At 43.5% G+C, this 21604-nt stretch overlaps 1 long non-coding RNA gene across 3 annotated transcripts; it reads left to right on the top strand.

Annotated features, from left to right (window-relative positions):
• Positions 1–86: 86 nt before the first annotated feature.
• LOC143161031 (uncharacterized) lies at positions 87–9334 on the top strand. Of its 3 annotated transcripts, none has more exons than XR_012995466.1 (3): positions 87–1486; positions 1769–1831; positions 9118–9334. It is a non-coding gene; the product is annotated as an uncharacterized LOC143161031 (long non-coding RNA). The 3 variants fall into 3 exon arrangements; XR_012995467.1 differs by lacking the exon at positions 9118–9334 and having other exon boundaries at positions 87–1161; positions 1357–1486; positions 1769–3005; XR_012995465.1 differs by lacking the exon at positions 9118–9334 and having other exon boundaries at positions 1769–3005.
• The last annotated feature ends 12270 nt before the right edge of the window (positions 9335–21604 follow it).

Raw genomic sequence — 21604 nt, 5'->3', positions numbered from 1 at the left:
GCAGCCTCTCCCCCTACCCTCAGCCAAGCCTTTGTTTCAGATCCTTTTTTTTTTTTTTTTTGTGTGTGTGTGTGCACACAGGTTCCCCCGGCGCTGGCTCTCCCTGCCGGCGTCTGCCTGCTCGCCCGGCTGCGGCCGCCGCAGCCTCCGCGTTGCGGCGGAGGCCCGCTCTCCGTCCGCGGCAGGGAAAGGCGGCGGCGGGGGCCCTTGCGTGGGGAGACGGCTGCTCGGAGCGACGCGGGGAGGCGGACATCGCAGCGATAAACATTTGCGGGGTGGGGGGAGAGGAATGGGCGGAAATGTTCCTGCTAATCATCCGTGCACCCCTCCCTGCCCTGGGTAAGCGAAGCATCCCCCCTTCACACACACACACACACCCCCTTCCCGGCGCTTCTAAGCTCTCTGTATGGAAATCACGAGCTGGGTCGGTGGAAAAATCCCCCTTTTCCTTGCATAGTGGTTCCAGAGTGTGTGCTGAATTTCGAGGGGGAGGCAGTGCCAGCATTTATGGAGCTTGGTTCCTCTCCCCCCTCGGTCCCTCTCCTACGTATGTGCTGTAAGCAGACACGCATGTTTATGGTTAATAAAAACGTATTTCCCTATGTATAGTTAGGCTGAGAGCCTGGTACTAGTAAACTGAAAGCCAGTCCGTGTCAGGGAACAGCCTGCAGATCAACAAGAAGCTTTGGCATCCCTGCATGTGTGTAAGGTATGCTGTGTTCACACCATGCTTCCCAGGATTAGTAAGCACAGTGACCATATAGACTATGTGATGCACACGTTGAACTATATGGAGTGACCACCAGTATTACACCAGCACTTGTCCATTGTGCTACATGTGGTCTCCTTTTGAGCTTTTTGATCAAGAAAGTTTTTGTCTTCTCTCAGTTATCTCCCTAAGCACTAGTGTGAAGTGTTCATGTACATTTGCCAGCCTGGCAGTTTTACGTTTCCAGAATCTTTTGTGAGAGGTTCGGCAACTGCAGAAACCCAAGATTCCTCTGGCATCACATTGGTTTGTTCCCGTCAGCATGTTTAATCATTTTTGTATTAAAGAATTGTGGAGTGATCTGATCTTAGTAATGATCTAGCCTGCTTTGTTTTTTATTGTCTTTTTCTTTAGAGAGAAGGGAAGAAAAGGGGTGAAGGAAGGATGTTATGGTTAGTGAATAAAAAAATACAGTGTCCGTTTCAAGTGTAGTAGCTGTTAAATATGTAGGCATGTGTATGATTCATTATGCAGTTATAAAAACAAAAGGCATACCATCTTGCCTCTTTGCCTCAGAATACACTTTCTCTTACAGCAACAAGTAACACAGGCTCCTCTTCTCTCTTCTCTCCCCCTCCCGCCTTCAGCCCATCCTGACAAAATGCCAGTTACAAAGGTCAGCCTGTTTATGTAAAGATCACTGTGTTTCTTAACAAAGACTGCTGCACATCAAGCCTGCAACGACTATCAAATAGACTTTTGGATTCAAGACACTCAGTAAGAGTACTGTCCATTTTCTAGAACTGATAAAATCCCAGAGAAAACAAAAGACAAAGACATATAGTGTCTGAATGGGATAGATCAACAGTGCCAGGGTGCGCATGGACAGCAATATCTTCATAGCAGTGTTTGTACTGCAAATGCTAGCAAGATCCAATGGGCCTTTGTATGTATGTGTGTGTGTATATATATAAATACACACATATATATGTGTGTGTGTGTGAATATACAAAAAAAGACTTGCTGATATGCTAATGCTTTTCTGCTCTTTCTCTTTAGGTTTCTTGCTAGCCCTAATGATGTCCTAAGCTGAACTTATTCTGCAACCACTTCACATCAAAGGTAGCTTAAATCAGCCAAGCAGAATTTTGAGTCTGACCAACCCCACCCTTCCAATAAAAGAGGTTGACTTCACTAGGCTTTGGCTCAGACCCTTCACAATTAGGTTCAGTTTTCATTTCATAGCATCCAGAGGTGAAGTGGACATAGTGGACATAGTCTGATCTTTATTTCACTGTGCTCCCTTTCCCTCCCTGCCAGCCTGTTTAATCTTTGTACAACTTTGTTTCCTCAACTAGTATCACTTCTTGTGGTCCTTTCCCACTTTAAATCTAATAAGCATATTCTGATATTATTCACTTGTGTATACATGTCCAATACCTAAAGGTTAAAAAAAGTTGCCTTGGTGTAACAACAGAGATCTTCCATTGTGGTCAATTCCAAGACCTAATTGCTAACACAGTTCCATTTTAGCCTTAAAGCATTGTAGAGGACTATGATGCCTTTTGTTCAGTGGTGTTAATAATCTATCACCTTATAACATAATATTACAAAATCTAATCATAGGGCAGAAACTGAAATTGCAAACAATGGAACAAACTGTACTTGAATGGGGCAGAACTTATACCACCCACTGAAAATGCTAAATCCAAAATTGGGACCCAGTCTTAACCAAGGAGCTGCACAGCATCATGTGAGAGGGGAGAGGTACATCAAGTCCTTCTGTCCTAAAAGCCTTGTGGCCCTGAATTACAAGTAATTAGATTCCTTTGTCCTGTAAATCTGCATTAAATAGTGGTGTATATCTGTGTCGGTAAATGCACATTTTAACAGTGTATCCCATAAGATTTTATTTTTTTACTTCATATAATCAGCCTTTTGACCCTCTTTTTTCCAGAACCTGCTGCATGCTTTTCTTTAGCTACTGAAAAATGTATGTAATTTATTAAGCCAGTTCAGCAGTTACCCTTAGTTTGCAACAGGCAAACCTATTATGCAAACAGTACTGTCACCTTAAAGTGCCTTCCTTCTCTTAGCTATAATGAATTCTCTGCATGCTACTCTGCTGTAAATTCTCCATCTAAAAATTCCATCCACTACATGTTTTGTCAGGGGAAACTGTACTTGACTTTTGTAACAGTTGGGAGGAACAAAATGATAACCTACTGAAGTGCCTTGCCCTTAACTGAAATTACGGTGAAGTAATTAAAGTTAGAGCAAAAAGGCTTAAACTTTGGACTGCTTGTGTTCTTAGTGTTTTTGCTTGTGTGAGGTTTTTTTAGAAGTCTGATTTGAATGTCAAATTTGCATATTCAGCTAGAAAACATCAGGAATGCTTAATTGCCTATGTCCAGTGTTCATATTTTGCTTTGAAAACAATGTGTCACATATTCCCGGGTTTCATTTCTAGTTACTATTTGCATTCATAAATTGAACTGCATATCTAAATAAGTCCTGTATTTGCTCATTATAGAAACAAATATGCTGTATTTAGAATTTTGCTTTATACACATATCAGAGAAACATGGAATCACAGAACAGCCCTGGTTGGAAGGGACCTCAAAAGATCATCTGGTCCAACCTTTCGTGGGAAAGGGAGCCTAGATGAGATTATCTAGCACTCTATCCAATCACATCTTGAAAACCTCCAGCGATGGGGACTCTACCACGTCCCTGGGGAGGTTGTTCCAGTGAATGATTGTTCTTACTGTAAAAAAAGTCTTTCTTATGTCAAGATGAAAACTCTCCCAGTGCAACTTGTACCTGTTGCCCCTTGTCTTCTCCATGTAGTTACTTGTGAAGAGAGAGCCTCCAAACTCTTTCTAGCTGCCCTGTAAGTACTGGGACACTATGATGAGGTCCCCCCAAGCCTTCTCTTCTCCAGGGAGAAAAGACCTAACTCCTTCAGTATTTCCTCAAAGGACAGGTTCTCCAGCCCTTTGATCACCTTTGTGGCCCTCCTTTGGACCCTCTCCAGTCTGTCCACTTCTTTTTTTAATTGTGGGGACCAGAACTCTAGGTGCGGCATGACAAGTGCTGAGTAGAGTGGGATGATCGCATCTCTCTCTCTGCTAGTAATGTCCCTGCAGATGCAGCCCAGGATGTGATTTGCCTTTGTTGCTGCAACAGCACACTGCTGACTCATGTTCAGCTTGTTGTCCACCAACAACATATTTCGACCTATACATTTTTGGTTTAACGGAGTTATGATTCACTTCAATAAAATTGTATCCACTGACTTTTTCTTTTCTTGCAGAGGAGATTATTTTTAGGATTTCCCAGCATTTCACTTACAGGGAATGAACTAGTACTGTAGAATTTCTTTAATTTCTCCCCCAAAATTAGATCAAAGAAATACAGCATTAACAATGATTGCATGCTCACTTGCCCTATCCTTTGGCAGCAGAGGACAAACTTAAAGGGTTGGGTTTTTTTTCAGGCTCTTGCTATCATTAAAACGCCAGTCTTCTGAGATAGGATAGCCTCTTTGAAGAGACTGATGGTATTTCTTTACTGCTTTCAGAAGATATTAATTGCAAGACCTGTAAGCTCACATGAACTCACTAGACACAGATAGACATACATATCTACAAGGGATACAACAGCACTTGAGATGTGTAGGCATGAACTTCTCTAGGGGTTGGCAATCTACTGCGCCTTGTTCCTGGAAGATTTAATCTATTCTGTGGAATCTTCACAGCTGTTATTATCTGTGCTAGGCAGGGTGTACAATTATCTGTGCAGTACAAGGTTGTTTCCTTGTACTGCAAATACACACAGCAGCCTGAACCACAAACTATGTCTTCGAATGAACAGACATTGTTTATAATTGTAAATTCTTAGAATCATAGAATCATAGACTCATTAAGGTTGGAAAAGACCTCTAAGATCATCAAGTCCAACCGTCAACCAAACACCACCATGCCCAGTAAACCATGTCCCTAAGCGCCTCATCTACACGTCTTTTAAATACCTCCAGGGATGGGGACTCAACCACTTCCCTGGGCAGCCTGTTCCAATGTTTAACCACTCTTTCAGTAAAGAAATTTTTCCTCGTGTCCAATCTAAACCTCCCCTGGCACAACCTGAAGCCATTTCCTCTCGTCCCATTGCTAGTTACTTGGGAGAAGAGACCAACACCCACCTCGCTACAACCTCCTTGCAGGTAGTTGTAGAGAGCGATGAGGTCTCCCCTCAGCCTCCTTTTCTCCAGGCTAAACAACCCCAGTTCCCTCAGCCGCTCCTCATAAGACTTGTTCTCCAGACCCCTCACCAGCCTCGTTGCCCTTCTCTGGACATGCTCTAACACCTCAATGTCCTTCTTGTAGCGAGTGGCCCAAAACTGAACACAGTATTCAAGGTGCGGCCTCACCAGTGCCGAGTACAGGGGCACGATCACTTCCCTACTCCTGCTGGCCACACTATTTCTGATACAGGCCAGGATGCCATTGGCCTTCTTGGCCATCTGGGCACACTGCTGGCTCATGTTCAGCTGGCTGTCAACCAGCACCCCCAGGTCCTTTTCCACCAGGCAGCTTTCCAGCCACTCTTCCCCAAGCCTGTAGCGCTGCATGGGGTTGTTGTGGCTGAAGTGCAGGACCCAGCACTTGGCCTTGTTGAACCTCATACAGTTGGCCTTGGCCTATCGATCCAGCCTGTCCAGGTCCCTCTGCAGAGCCTTCCTACCCTCAAGCAGATCAACACTCCCACCCAACTTGGTGTCGTCTGCAAACTTACTGAGGGTGCACTCAATCCCCTCATCCAGATCATTGATAAAGATATTAAACAAGACCGGCCCCAAAACTGAGCCCTGGGGAACACCGCTCGTGACCGGCCGCCAACTGGATTGAACTCCATTCACCACAACTCTCTGGGCCCGGCCGTCCAGCCAGTTTTTATCCCAGCGCAGAGTACACCTGTCTAAGCCGTGAGCCGCCAGCTTCTCTAGGAGAATGCTGTGGGAGATGGTGTCAAAGGCCTTACTGAAGTCCAGGTAGACCACATCCACAGCCTTTCCCTCATCCACTAGGTGGGTCACCTGGTCATAGAAGGAGATCAGGTTGGTCAAGCAGGACCTGCCTCTCATGAATCCGTGCTGGCTGGGCCTGATCCCCTGGTTGTCCCGCTCATGCCTTGTGAGCGCCCTCAAGATGAACCGCTCCGTAATCTTCCCCAGCACTGAGGTCAGGCTGACAGGCCTGTAGTTCCCCGGATCCTCCTTCTGGCCCTTCTTGTAGATGGGCGTCACATTGGCAAGCCTCCAGTCGTCCAGGACCTCCCCCGTTAACCAGGACTGCTGATAAATGATGGAGAGTGGCTTGGCGAGCTCCTCCGCCAGCTCCCTCAGCACCCTCGGGTGGATCCCATCTGGCCCCATAGACGTGTGAGCGTCCAGGTGGCGTAGCAGGTTGTTAACTGCTTCCTCTTGGATTATGGGGGGGGTTTATCCTGCTCGCCGTCCCTGTCTTCCAGCTCAGGGGGCCGAGTACCCTGAGGATAACTGGTCTGCCTGTTAAAGACTGAGGCAAAGAAGGCATTAAGTACCTCAGCCTTTTCCTCATCCTCGGTGACAATGTTCCCCCCTGCATCCAATAAAGGATGGAGATTCTCCTTGGCTCTCTTCTTGTCATTAATATATTTGCAAAAACATTTTTTGTTGTCTCTAACGACAGCGGCCAGATTGCGTTCTAGCTGGGCTTTTGCCTTTCTCATTTCCTCTCTGCACAACCTAACGAGATCCCTGTACTCCTCTTGAGTTGCCTGCCCCTTCTTCCACAAGTGGTAAACTCTCCTTTTTTTCCTGAGTCCCTGTAAAAGCTCCCCGTTCAGCCAGGCCAGTTGTCTTGCCTGCCCGTTCTTCTTACGGCGTATGGGGACAGCCTGCTCCTGCGCCTTTAAGACTTCCTTCTTGAAGATCGCCCAGCCTTCCCGGACTCCTTTGCCCTTCAGGACTGTCTCCCAAGGGGCTCTCTCAACCAGCGTCCTGAACAGGCCAAAGTCCGCCCTCTGGAAGTCCATGGTTGCTGTTTTGCTGGCCCCCCTCCTTGCTTCACCAAGAATCGAGAATTCCACCATTTCATGGTTGCTAAGCCCAAGACGGCCTCCGACCACCACATCTCCCACCAGTCCTTTTCTGTTAGTAAACAGCAGGTCGAGCAAGGCACCTCCCCTGGTAGGCTCACTTACCAGCTGCGTCAGGAAGTTGTCTTCCACACACTCCAGGAACCTCCTAGACTGCTTCCTCTCTGCCATGTTGTATTTCCAGCAGACATCTGGGAAGTTGAAGTCCCCCATGAGAACAAGGGCTAGCGATTGAGAGACTTCTGCCAGCCGCTTGTAGAACACTTCATCCGCCCCTTCATCCTGGTTGAGTGGTCTATTACAGACTCCCAGCAGGATATCTGCCTCGTTGGCCTTTCCCCTCATTCTTACCCGTAAACACTCAACCATATCATCATCACAGTCGTTGAGCTCTAGACAATCGAAACACTTCCTAACATACAGGGCCACCCCACCGCCTCTCCTTCCTCGCCTGTCCCTTCTGAAGAGTCTATAGCCATCCATTGCAGCACTTCTTCTTAACCCATGAAGCAAATGATGACTGCTATCACACAGCTCGATAGGTAAAATCAGATGTCTTCTTTAAAGTGTTCCCAACCTTGACATTAGAACTGAAATGGGCAACAGAAAATGAAGTAATTGTCTCCAAATCCATGGGACAGTGACAGTAATAATGTGCTACAGTACTGTTACTGATTTTTTTTTCTATTTTTTTAAGTTAAGGCATATTTTGGCCATGTTTCCATGGCCAATGGCCATGCAGGCAAAAATATGGGCTTGGCATTTTTAAAGTAACCTCTGATGTATTCAGATATTCACTTTTTCTTGCTAGCTGGACTTTAGAAAATCACAAAAGACTCTGTTACTTTCAAGAAAATAAAAAGATAATTGTAGAGAAAAAGGTAAAGGAGGAGATGCATTTTAAATCACATTGAGGCATTGTGGTGGAGAGTCCTATGCAACAAATGCCTGGTTTTCTTGTGGAAAATGTCTTCTCAGTGGCTGTGGTAGTTCAGTACCAGAAGGAATGTCCTATGAAAGTAGTGTGATATGTACTTCCATTAGTTGATATGATGGAAATGGAACACAGGCCTCCAACCCACAAGTACTGACTTTACAAGCAGTGTGAGAAGCACTGGCCTAACAATTCAGCAGATTTCTAGGAGAATGGAGGTGTATTTTTAGTGTGTTTGTGTTTAAATACAGAAGCCATGCATTTTCTATGGAGCTCCTATTCCCACCTGATTTTAGTGTTGTCATACAGACTTAAATAAAATCTAGGTGTTAGTGCTGTGTTACTGCTGTGTGGTCAGATTTGAGTCCCTTCCAGACTAGGCAAGGTATTAACATAAAAAATCTCTATCCCAGAAAGGTCAGAGTCTGAAATACCTTTGAACTAATGATGGAGGACAGAAGTGTTGAAATGAATAGAAGACTCCTCAATGCATTTTTTGTGGTGCATGTAAAAGAGCAAGACCCACTTTCAGACAAGACGAGTTTTTGGAAGGGTGATGGAGTCAAATGAAGTTCTGTTATATCTGATGCCTGGTACAAAAGACAGACTTACTATAAGTTATAGCAAAAGCAATTCTGTATTCAAGGTGTAAGAGATCCTGATTAGAATCTATGTACTTTCCCTTTATGAATGTTTGCAGAAGTAAAATATACATTTACCAGAGTGTATAAAAGGAGTTTGTCATGGACTGAAAAGGGAACAAACAGACAGGTACCAGTAAAATTCTCAGTTGACACTTTGCAGTGTGAAGGAATTACACACTAGAAAAGCAGAGTTTTACAGGGTGGTTATGCTGGAAAGAAAAGGGCATGTAGAGAAAGCAATTTGCAATTGGAAAATAGATTATTTTACAGATAGTGGTTCAAAATGGTAGTCATTCCCTGAATAACATCTGCTGCATTATCTCCATAGATGTGGTTATCTCCCATAGAAATGAGCTGAGCGAAAGATCTGTAGTAAGATTTGAAAATAACCTTTGTTATTATATGTCATTACTTCATAAGAATCAAAATACATGGGCCACTAATGACAATGAACAAGAACAATAGTTTCTTGAACAGTCTGTTCAATGCATTTCCAGTCTCCAGCATGCACTTAAAATACACCAATATTACAAACATTTATCATTTGTCTGGGCCATGGAGCTAATGAGATAGAAAAAGCATGAAGAATTTGGATGGATGAACTCCATTTACCTAATTTCCAACTCAAACATAATGATATGAAAAAAAAGTAATATCTGTATAAAGTTTTTTTTTTTTTTTTTTAACAGTTCTTGTCTTGCAACAGCTTGGGTTGGGTCATTACGGCGCACAACAGGTATGTGTTCTTGTCAGCAGCAGCCGTCACGTTTGTAACATTTCTACTTCTTCCCGACATGTGGGGGACTGATACTGGAAAGATGTCAGGTTCTCTTCTCAGCCACAAAGGAAAGGAGGCAGTAAAAAAGATGTCTCTTACCTCATTTATTTGATTACATTCTCCATTTGTCAAAGCAGTGGAGCACAAAGCCCAAACGTATTTTGTGAAGCACTCTGGAATCTGCTTGATTTTAAGCATGTGCTTAAAAACTTCAGCAAACAAGGATGGCTTTATGTCTTTGATTACTCTCTAGCATGTGTTTTGCTGAACCACATGGCAGCAGCAATTTATACATTTAAGGTGGTGCAAATGTCTTTACCAGAAAGCCATGTTTTCACTTGCATTTATTTAAATGACATTGGAGGGAAAGTAAATAAAATCTTAGGACCCGATTCAAAAAACATGTGCATCCAGTTTTGAGTTAGCTGTCTTGATTTTGCTCAACCTTGGAAATAACATTCACTTTTTGCCAGAAATCTCTGATACAGCAGAACGCTAAGTCATGTTCCTATTTTGAACATTAGAAGATCAGACATCTGTTTCCTTGTTTTTTTCAGATAAAGACATGAAAAGCAACACTGACAAAACATATTAACATAGGATAATCTCAATGTCCCCATTAGTTGTGCACTTTACCTACCTAGGTAAAAAAACCCACAACATAACAACAAAACAACCCTAAGGTAACATTCTCACTGAGCACTGTGTGGACCATCTAGAGGCAATAGAAGGTCTTCTCAACCAACTACTGGAATTTATTGGACAATTCATTGTCAGTATATGAAGTAATTGGCAGTTGCTTTTTTGAGACAACTAAGCACTGTTAGAATCTGAATAAATTTTGTAGCTAAAAGCTGACGTGTATTAATCCAAATATGGTTGATATGGAGTTAACCAGTAAATACCTTACAACTGTACCTACAGTTAATGCTCCAATCATTGTCTATTCTTAAGAAATAACCATAGCATGATTTATTTTTTTTCTAAAATTCAGTAGGTAGCACTATTGTCTTGCTAGTGCAAAGAATTGCATAAATAGCAAAAAAAAAAAAGCAGTTACAAGTACATGAAGAAATCTTTTACAGGTTCTCTGATTTCTGAATGAGTAAAACAATTTTCTCTGTGTAATTAAAAAATGAGAAAGCAAGGACAAGGATAATTAACTTGTTCTACTCACAAAACTAAAAGGAATTCTCGAACATTAATTTTCCTTTCACAATAGGAGGAAAAAAGATCAGTGAAGTATAACAAAAAAAGCTCTACTACCACACTTTCAGAACAAGTTACTCACTAAAAAAGTGGGCTTCACCACCAAATACTGTGATTGGAAAAATATATTGACCCAGTACGTAGTTTAGTTTGTTATAGAATAGTCAAATCTGTTGCTTAAGAATATTTACTTTTCTGTAGGCCTCTGTACTGGGTCTGGCTGCGATGGAGTTAATATTCTTCACAGCAGCTTGTGTGGTGCTGTGTTTTAGATTTGTGACTAAAACAATGTTGATAATTCACCAAAGTTTTAGCTATTGCTGAGCAATGCTCACATAGCATCAAGGCTGTCTCTCCACACACACACACACACCTCAAAGGTCAGTAGACTGAAGGTGAGCAAGATTTTGGGAGGGGACACATGCAGGCCAGCTGACCTGAATTGACCAAAGGGATATTCCATACCATATGATGTCATGCTCAGCAATAAAACTAGGGGCTGAGTTTTTCTAAAGTAGCCATTGCTCAGAGACTGGCTAGGCATCAGTCTGCTGGTGGGAGGTGGTGAGTGATTGCCTTGGCATCAGTTGGGGTTTTTGGTTTTGTGGTGGTGGTGTTTGGGTTTTTTTTACACTTATTAAACTGGCTTTGTGTTAACCCATGAGTTTTTCTCACTTTTGCCCTTCCTATTTTCTTTCCCCATCCTGCTGTGGGGGAGTGAGTGAGTGAGTGAGTGAATGAGCAACTGGGTGGGTCTTAGCTGCCTACCCAGTTAGTTAACCCACCACAGCCTCCAAGGCCAGTTTTGCAAATGGAGAAGTCGTTCTGCCTCAACAGTTGTGGAGTTTTTGAAACAGAGAATGGTCTTGTCTGCCAAACACTATAGCCCCATCCAGCTTTCCGATTTCATTAATCTCAAATTCCGTTAAATAAATAGTTATCTATGATCCTAAGAAATGTAGGAAAGCACAGAAAGTACGAACAAAAACTTCAGAAGGTGGGAGTATGCTCTCATACAAATAGTTCTAATATTATTAAGCTGGCTTTTGCTGCAATGTTTCATTCTCTAGGTAGCTGTCAATCACTGTCATGTGTCTCTACTAGGTGAGTTTTGTTTGTTTGTGTTTGTCCTTTCATTTGGTCATTGATTTCCTTGAGAACGGAACATGGTCCGTACTTTTCCTGCTACTCTACTTGTGGCTGAACACACACAAAAATAAGCTATTCACAGAAACATGGAGGCTCTGACAGCCTCATTTGGTTCTGTGATTTTGCTGTAAAGTATGTATGGGATCAGTGAACCCTGCAGGGGTTAGGTAGAGCCTCTGCTGGGGGTGGATAATAACATTTATTGGTATTTGACATCTTAAGTGAAGCTAAAGCCTTACTTAATGCAGGTGGAGATTTATTTGGGAACCTAAAAGGCTTTAGCACCTGTTAGTAAGAGCCTGTGTGACCCCATGCATATGTCATGTGATGTGGATGTGATTGTGAAGCATCCAGCTTGCTTTCATTGTAGATATACTGTGGCTTCATCATCCACTTAGGCACACAACTGATAAGTATAAGTGAAAGATCTTAGCACTACCTTAATCCTCCATCCACATTGCATGCTATTATCTCTTATGCTTACTTGTTATGCTTTGATCCTAGTGAGGTTGGAACTTTTTTGGTTAAAGAATTCTGGCTTATTGTTAGTTTGCAGACATGGCCCCTGCAGGGCTCCAATACTGCCTTGTAGTATTGTGACAACGTGGCAGAAGGAGAGGAGACGCTGCTAATCTGTGGAATGCTATCACATAGAGATTGATTATACCTGTAAGGTCAACTGTTTATGACTTGGAAATTATTTTATGTGTTTTGTATTTAAAGAATTACTAAAACATGTGAAAACCAAGCTGGTATGGAAATACGTATTTTTCATAACCTCAGCAAAATAAGATTGTAAAATTGTTCTGAATTTGCTTGCAAATTAGAAGTAATCCAAAACTTTAATTAGAACAATTTCTGTGGCAAAAGCAGCTAATAGATCAGACGCTACATCGTTTCAGTTGTCAATGGATATTTGGGTTACTGAATACTTCTTTTTCTGAACCACATGGGGCAGACAGTTGTTGTTCGATCAGATCGTCTGTACCCTTCCTTGCAGATTGCTGGCTGACTGAAGTAAGCCTGCCAACTAAAAGTTTTACTTTAGATCTGAGAAAATTCATTCTGTTTCATCTTCACTTTCTATAGGTCAATTTCTGACAAAATTTACCAGGCATTTCACCGACAACTTGCAATCAGCTTCAATTGTAAAAATATTTTAAGGACTGCGTTTTAACTATGTATAATATAAACCTGCCATTAAACTAAAAAAAAACATATGTAGACTCAAATCTTCCAGTTCTTCCAAAATGCCTCATTCTTATACTAACAAACCCCTTTCATTTTAGAAGTCTGTGAAAAAATGAACTCAGCAACATGTACTGACGGTCACCAGATCTTAGGTTTTTTTCAAATGTTAAATGTTTCCATAGAAATGCAAGATAAATGACTTCCAAATATTTTTTTAACATCCCATTCTTTCAGCACTGCATTTCGCTCATCTCATGTTTGCATGTACATAGAATCATGATCTTATTCTGCAAGGTACCATATGGAACAGTTGATAAAAAGGTGCCTAATAAATAAAGTAATGTTTTATGCTTGTCACAGGTAATTGTGGTGCACTTTACAGTGGCTTAGTTAAACAATTTCTCTTCCTGTAGGGCTGTAAAGTTGGCAAGCAGCAAAGAAGAACTCTTCTGCAAAGTTTGCCAATGTATCCACTGTTTATAACAGTACTGGAAGTATTTTCCATTCTCAAGTCAGCAATTGGAACAATTAAGTCATTTTAAGTTATGCTGTTTCTTAATGTGCTTGTTGCACAGTAATTACTGTATCATCACCTGCAACATCTTGCAGTGCTGGAAAATTAAAACCATTATCTTAACAAGTTTTCTATAGGATTTTTCATTCAAGTTAGCTAAAGGGCATGCAGAGTGATCCTACTAGCTTCTTCATGAAAATCTACTTCTACACCCAAAGTTATTCTCATCCTACTCAGACGCTCTCCAGTATTTAAAGAATCCTCTCCCAAAACATGTCACTACAATGACTGATGTCTCTGGCCAGTCTTAAATACAGTCCTATTTTGGTCACAGAAAACCTTTCCTGGACATAAGTATATAAGCTCTCTTTCTCCTCAACAATCACAAATATTTAAACTTCAGTCTTTAAGTAGCTTTAGAAAAGTTTCTTTAAAACTTCTTTTGATAATGTATCATCATTAAGGTAAAATTTCTAAGTACATTCACAATGACCTAACTCTTAACCATTGAAGCTGGTAGAAATTATACATGAACCATGCAGAAAATGTTCCATGTACCTCCTGCAATAGAAATACTTGTATATAATATATATATATAAAAATATATATATATATATATAAATAGAAATACTTGTGGTGGATTGACCTTGGCTGGTTGCCAGATGCCCACCTAGCCACTCTCACTCCCTCCCTCAACAGGACAGGCAGACATAATAAGATGAAAAAGCACGTGGGTTGAGATAAGGACAGGGAGATCACTTACCAGTTACTGTCATGGGCCAAACATACTCGACTTGGGGAAAATTAATTTAATTTATTGCCAGTTAAAATAAAGTTGGGAAATCAGCAACAAAGACAGAAAATTAAAATAGCACCTTCTCCCCCTGCTTTTCCTCAGACTCAACTTCACTCCATTCCCAGCTCCTCTACCTCCTCCCCAACCTCTGAGCGGCAAAGGAGGATGGGCAATGGGGGTTGTGGTCAGTCCATAACAGTTCTTCCTTGTCACTCCTTCCTCCTCACACTTTTCCCCTGCTCCACCATGGTCTTTTCCACAGGCTTGCAAGGGAATCTCTGCTTTGGCTGCTGGAGCACGTCCTCCCCCTCCTTCTTCACTGACCTTGGTGTCTGCAGGGCTGTTTCTCACACTTTTTTCCCTCACTCCTCTGCCTGTCCAGCATTTTTGCCATTTCTTAAATACATTTTCACAGAGGCACTACCAGCATTACTGATAGGCAGCTTTGTCTATGCCTTTTCTTTGAAGGAATAGGGAAGAGGAAAAGAGAAGGGGAATTGACTTTCCAGATGAACTTACAGCTAGATGAAGAGACACTTTTGTTCAGTTCAGATTTTGAGTTTACCTAATGCTTCTCATAACACTTACCTGTGTGTTTATCTTTGCTCAGGTGCTTATATGCTGTCTTGAAGAGAAATGGATCCAAAACCATGCCTGAGTGCTTTCCTGAGCCATGGCCAAAATCTATATGTAAATGAAAGAGAGTCTGTTCTAGTTTATTTTAAAGATATTATTGGGGAAAAAAAAAAAACATTCAATAAGTTGTCAAGATAGGCAATGAACTAAATACAAAGTCAAGAGAGAAGAGGTCCTCTTCTTTGTATGCTAGCTTTTTCAGCTCTCACTATAGGAGGCACAATAGAATTTTCCCTAGGACTTTATCAGCTTTGTTAATTTGTCTCTTTTCTGAAATCCTTATGAAAGAAAGATCAGCATAAGAGTACAAGATAATATCTGTCCAGTGCCAAAGTACAGTGAAACTGAAAGGAAATAACAAGGCAATTACTATAAGGATAAAGGACCAAATACTCAGAAGGCAGATACAGTAAAAATGTACAAATGTATTGCAGCATGGTATACTGAAAAAGATACAAAGCAGTCTCAATTTCTTTCTCAGTCTGCTTTTGAGAGAGGGAGATACACCAGAGAGTGCATGACATGAAAATCTAGTATTTTCCCTTTGTATGCAAATCACAGCAGTTTGGGTAGTTTGGGGGCTTAGGGGGGTGGTAGTTAAAATTGTTTTAATTTCAGACTGGAGAGTAACTTCCACTTCCTACTTAAAAAAACCCCAAACACTACCAACAAATAAAGGTTTCAAAAGAAAGGAGAAAAATACAGAGCCTTGTACCCATACAGTGGACTGTCTGTTTTGGTATACACTGGCAACACAAAGTGGAAAATTATGCCTTGACTACAGCAAATTTCCTCTACAGTGAGGGGACTCTCTTTGAGGGGTTCAGAACCATGTTAATAGAGCCTATATTAATTAATATTAATATTAATTTAATATTCACATTTTTCACATTTCATGTAAACAGGATATCAAACGATATTTAAGACAGCAGTTCTCAAATTATCTTTGCAGCTGGATTCATAACACCATTTGCAGTCACACTTCCAGAAATATGATTTCTAGTTTTGGAACTGTTGGTCTAAGGGAAAGACCAGATGGTGTCTGTCTTGACACAGAGTTTAGACTCAGAAGAACACAAGCTTGGATTGGTATGGTGGTTCTCAAACAGCATGTGGTGCTGCTTCACTCCATTTAAGGGGCTGGGGCGATAATTCTCTGTGGCAATCTGGATCTGAACAGAACCACAAAATGGTAAATACTTCTGAACTTCAACTGCAGGCTCAAGATTTACAGATGCAGTACATACTGATTTCAGTTATTGTCCTGGTTTCAGCTGGGATAGAGTTAATTTTCTTCTTAGTAGCTGGTACAGTGCTGTGTTTTGGATTTAGTATGAGAATAATGTTGATAACACACTGATGTTTTAGTTGTTGCTGAGCAGTGCTTACACTAGTCAAGGACTTTTCAGCTTCCCACGCTCTACCAACTGAGAAGGCTGGAGGTGCACAAGGAGCTGGGAGGGGGCACAGCCAGGACAGCTGACCCAAACTGGCCAAAGGGATATTCCATACCATGTGATGTCATGTGCAGTATATAAACTGGGGGAAAGCTGGCCAGGGGGGCCGCTGCTCGGGAACTGGCTGGGCATAGGTTGGCAGGTGGTGAGCAATTTCATTGTGCATTACTTGCTTTGATATTCTTTTTTTATTGTTGTTATTATTATTATTATCATTATTATTATTATTCAATTATTAAACTGTTTTTATCTCAACCCATGAGTTTTCTCACTTCTACTCTTCCGATTCTCTCCCCCATCCCACCGGGGGTGCGGGGGTAGTGAGCGAGCAGCTGTGTGGTGCTCAGTTGCCGGCTGAGGTTAAACCACAACAGTCCTTTTTGGCGCCCAGTGTGGGGCACGAAGGCTTTGAGATAACAACAGATTAACCAGAGTGTATTAAGGAATTTATATCTGTTAATAGTTGTGGGTCACAATATTGATTCATCTGTTCTTGATATTGCAGATCTGCAATCATGCTCGTGTTTTTGCTGTACATGTTAGAGATTGGTCTTGGTTTTTGCAGTTTGCTGTGGTCTGCAGTGATTAGTGATGTTTTGCCTGGGAGGTTTGTTATTAAAACACTGGCCTTGAGCTTAATCTGGTATTTGAACTTTGTACTGAAGCCATTACTGTACTCCAGCTACCACTTCGTGGAGACAATTAGCAATTATAGTTCTTCCTCTGAGAGGTTTTTTAGGGAGGAAATACAGAATGGCAGTGTCGCTACCTTCTTCTATGATGTTTCCTCCTTCATTACAGTAACTTTTCAGTATCTTGAACATCCTTGGGTAGTTAAGATACTTCTACTGGTATCTCTTGGGAATATAGTTTCAGTTTTGTCTAAAGTTAATAAGCAATTTAAGAATATCATCCAGAGATCTGCCCCAAGGCTGGATAGTTATGAGTGGCAGGGTGTGTAGGATAGCATGGGCAAGTACTTAGGCCAATGGGCACCGCTAGTGTTTTGGAACTTCACCCCTGAGCAAGTGCAGAATCCTGAAAAATTAGTAGAATATTTGGAAAAAGTATGCTGTCACCCTGGCAACTCCAGAGAGACACAGATCACTGCAATGTGCTGGGGGCTGGCCCATGCCTACTGACCCCTGTTCAACACTATTCAGTACCCTCAAGGGGAAGAGAACATCTCTGGATCTGATGATAAAACGATAGGCCCTGCAGCCACTCCAACCCTGGTGACAGGCCCTATGGCCACTCTAACCCTGGCGACAGGCACTACAGCTGAACCAAAGAACCAGCTTGTGCCGGTATCAGTCGCCCCTATACACAAGAAGAAATCTTGGAAGCAGAAGTCGGCTCGTTTAGTAAGGGAGGAAGAAACTTCTTCTGAAAGGGAGCTGGAGGAAGAAGTGTACGAGGCAGACTACCCTGGAGTAGGGCTATCACGAGAACAGGAGGAGGAGGGCCGGCCACTGCTCAGGGAGGAAGAAGAGGAAGAACTCAGAAATGAGGCAGTAACCACCCGATCTCCATCCCTGAGTGAGCTGTGAGATATATGATAAGATTTCAGCTGTCGTCCAGGCGAGCATATTGTCACCTGGCTGCTCCAATGCTGGGATAATGGGGCCAGTAGCCTGGAATTAGAGGGTAGGGAAGCCAAGCAGCTGGGATCCCTTTCCAGGGAAGGGGGCATTGACAAAGCAATTGGAAAAGGGACACAAATCCTCAGCCTTTGGAGGCAGCTCTTGTCAAGCGTGAAGGAAAGGTATCCCTTTAAGGAAGATGTCATATGTCACCCAAGCAAGTGGACCACCATGGAGAGAGGTATCCAGTACCTGAGGGAATTAGCCATGCTGGAGGTGATTTATGGTGACCTGAACAACGAGCAGTTATCCAAAGATCCAGATGAAGTCAAGTGCACGCGACCCATGTGGCAGAAGTTTGTACGGAGTGCACCATTGTCATATGCCAACTCATTGGCAGTGATGACCTGGAAAGATGGAGAGGGACAAACAGTGGATGAATTTGCTAGTCAACTCTGGCAATATGAAGAAAGTCTCTCTTCCTCCCTCATCTCAGCTGTGGAAAAACTGTCCCAGAAGGTCCAGCAACTCAAAGAGGATTGGTCCTACTCCCCACCCACCTGTATGGACCAGTATCTCAACCATTAGGAGTAAGCGTCCTTCTGCTCAAAAGAGATGATATAGTGGATACACACCACGGGCCACCCTGTGGTTTTACCTATGTGACCATGGAGAGGACATGAGGAAGTGGGATGGAAAACCTACCTCGACCCTAGAGGCACGGGTACGTGAGCTGCAAGAAAAAACAGTCACAAAAGGGGGTTCTTCCAGGAAAACTTCTGCTCCAGTCTCCAGTGGGCAGCTCCCCAGACACAGGAGAAAAGTTGATCCTGCTTCTGATCTTAATGAAGAGACTTCTGACTCGTATTTACAGGAAATGAGAAACGAATACTATGACCAGGACCTGCCTCCAGCCAGGTGGAGGAAAGGGACAACCGGGTTTATTGGACTGTGTGGATTCGGTGGCCTGGCACATCGGACCCACAGGAGTATAAGGCTCTAGTAGACACCGGTGCACAGTGTACCCTAATGCCATCAAGATATAAGGGGGCAGAACACATCTGTATTTCTGGAGTGACAGGGGGATCCCAACAGCTAACTGTATTGGAGGCCGAATTAAGCCTAGCTGGGAATGAGTGGCAGAGCACCCCATTGTGACTGGCCCAGATGCTCCGTGCATCCTTGGCATAGACTACCTCAGGAGAGGGTATTTCAAGGACCCAAAAGGGTACCAGTGCGCTTTTGGTATAGCTGACTTGGAGACGGAAGAAATTAAACAGCTGTCCACCTTGCCTGGTCTCTCGGAGGACCCTTCTGTTGTGGGGCTGCTGAAGGTCGAAGACCAACAGGTACCAATCGCTATCACAGTGGTGCACCGATGGCAATATCGCACCAACTGAGACTCCCTGATTCCCATCCATGAGCTGATTCATCGACTGGAGAGCCAAGGAGTGATCAGCAAGACTCGCTCACCCTTTAACAGTCCCATATGGCCAGTGCGAAAGTCTAATGGAGAGTGGAGACTAACAGTAGACTATCGTGGCCTGAATGAAGTCACACCACTGCTGAGTGCTGCTGTGCCAGACGTGCTAGAACTTCAATACCAACTGGAGTCAAAGGCAGCCAAGTGGTATGCCACAACTGATATTGCTAATGCGTTTTTCTCAATCCCTTTGGCAGCGGAGTGCAGGCCACAGTTTGCTTTCACTTGGAGGGGCGTCCAGGACACCTGGAACCAACTGCCCCAGGGGTGGAAACACAGACCCACCATTTGCCATGGACTGATCCAGACTGCACTAGAACAGGGTGAAGCTCCAGGTCACCTGCAATACGTTGATGACATTGTTGTATGGGGCAACACAGCAGAAGCAGTTTTTGAGAAAGGGAAGAAAATAGTCCAAATCCTTCTGAAGGACGGATTTACCATAAAACAAAGTAAAATCAAGGGACCTGCATAGGAGATGCAGTTTTTAGGAATAAAATGGCGAGATGGATGTCATCAAATCCCAATGGATGTGATCAACAAAATAACAGCCATGTCTCCACCAACTAGCAAAAAGGAAACACAAGCTTTCTTAGGCGTCGTGGGTTTTTGGAGAATGCACATTCCAAATTACAGTCTGATTGTAAACCCTCTCTATCAAGTGACCCGGAAGAAGAACGATTTCAAATGGGGCCCTGAGCAACGACAAGCTTTTGAACAAATTAAACGGGAGATAGTTCATGCAGTAGCCCTGGGGCCAGTCCGGGCAGGGCAAGAGGTAAAAAATGTGCTCTATACCGCAGCCGGGGAGAATGGCCCTACCTGGAGCCTCTGGCAGAAAGCACCAGAGGAGACTCGAGGTCGACCCCTAGGGTTTTGGAGTCAGGGATACAGAGGATCCGAGGCCCGCTATACTCCAACTGAAAAAGAGATATTAGCAGCATATGAAGGGGTTCGAGCTGCTTCAGAAGTGATCGGCACTGAAGCACAGCTCCTCCTGGCACCCCGACTGCCAGTGCTAGGCTGGATGTTCAGAGGGAGGGTCCCCTGTACACATCATGCAACTGATGCTACATGGAGTAAGTGGGTCGCACTGATCACACAACGGGCTCGAATAGGAAACCCCCGTTGCCCAGGAATCTTGGAAGTGATCATGGATTGGCCAGAGGGCAAAGATTTTGGAATATTGCCAGAGGAGGAGGTAACGCGTGCTGAGGAGGCCCCAATAAACTATCAGAAAATGAGAAGCAATATGCCCTGTTCACTGATGGGTCCTGTCATATTGTGGGAAAGCAGCGGAGGTGGAAAGCTGCTGTATGGAGTCCCATGTGACAAGTTGTAGAAACTGCTGAAGAAGAAGGTGAATTTAACCAGTTTGCAGAAGTAAAGGCTATTCAGCTAGCTTTAAGCATTGCTGACCGAGAAAAGTGGCCAGTGCTCTATCTCTGTACTGACTCATGGATGGTGGCAAATGCCCTGTGGGGGTGGTTGCAGCAATGGAAGCAGAGCTGTTGGCAGCACAGAGGCAAACCCATCTGGGCTGCCGCACTGTGGCAAGATATTGCTGCCCAGGTGAAGAACCTGGTTGTAAAAGTCCGTGACGTAGATGCTCACGTACCCAAGAGTCGGGCCACTGAAGAACATCAAAAGAACCAGCAGGTGGATCAGGCTGCTAAGAGTGAAGTGGCTCAGGTGGATCTGGACTGGCAACATAAGGGTGAATTATGTATAGCTGGGTGGGCCCATGACACCTCAGGCCACCAAGGAAGAGATGCAACATACAGATGGGCTCGTGATCGAGGGGTAGACTTGACCATGGACACTATTGCGCAGGTTATCCATGAATGTGAAACATGCGCTGCGATCAAGCAAGCCAAGCAGTTAAAGCCTCTCTGGTATGGAGGACGATGGCTGAAATATAAATATGGGGAGGCCTGGCAGATTGATTATATCACACTCCCACAAACCGCCCAAGTCAAGCTCCATGTGCTTACAATGGTGGAAGCAACCACCAGATGGCTGGAAACATATCCCATGCCCCATGCCACCACCTGGAACACTATCCTGGGCCTTGAAAAGCAAGTCCTATGGCGACATGGCACCTCAGAAAGAATTGAGTCAGACAACGGGACTCATTTCCAAAACAACCTCATAGACACCTGGGCCAAAGAGCACGGCATTGAGTGGGTGCATCACATCCCCTATCATGCACAAGCCTCCAGGAAAATCAAACGATACAATGGACTGTTAAAGACTGCGCTGAGAGCAATGGGTGGCGGGACATTCAAACATTGGGACACACATTTAGCAAAAGCCATCTGGTTAGTCAACACTCGGGGATCTGCCACTCGAGCTGGCCCTGCCCAGTCAAAACTTTTAC

Source organism: Aptenodytes patagonicus, chromosome 5 (genome assembly GCF_965638725.1).
Source record: "Aptenodytes patagonicus chromosome 5, bAptPat1.pri.cur, whole genome shotgun sequence".
Lineage (NCBI taxonomy): Eukaryota > Metazoa > Chordata > Aves > Sphenisciformes > Spheniscidae > Aptenodytes > Aptenodytes patagonicus.
This window is presented reverse-complemented; position numbering and strand designations above follow the sequence as displayed.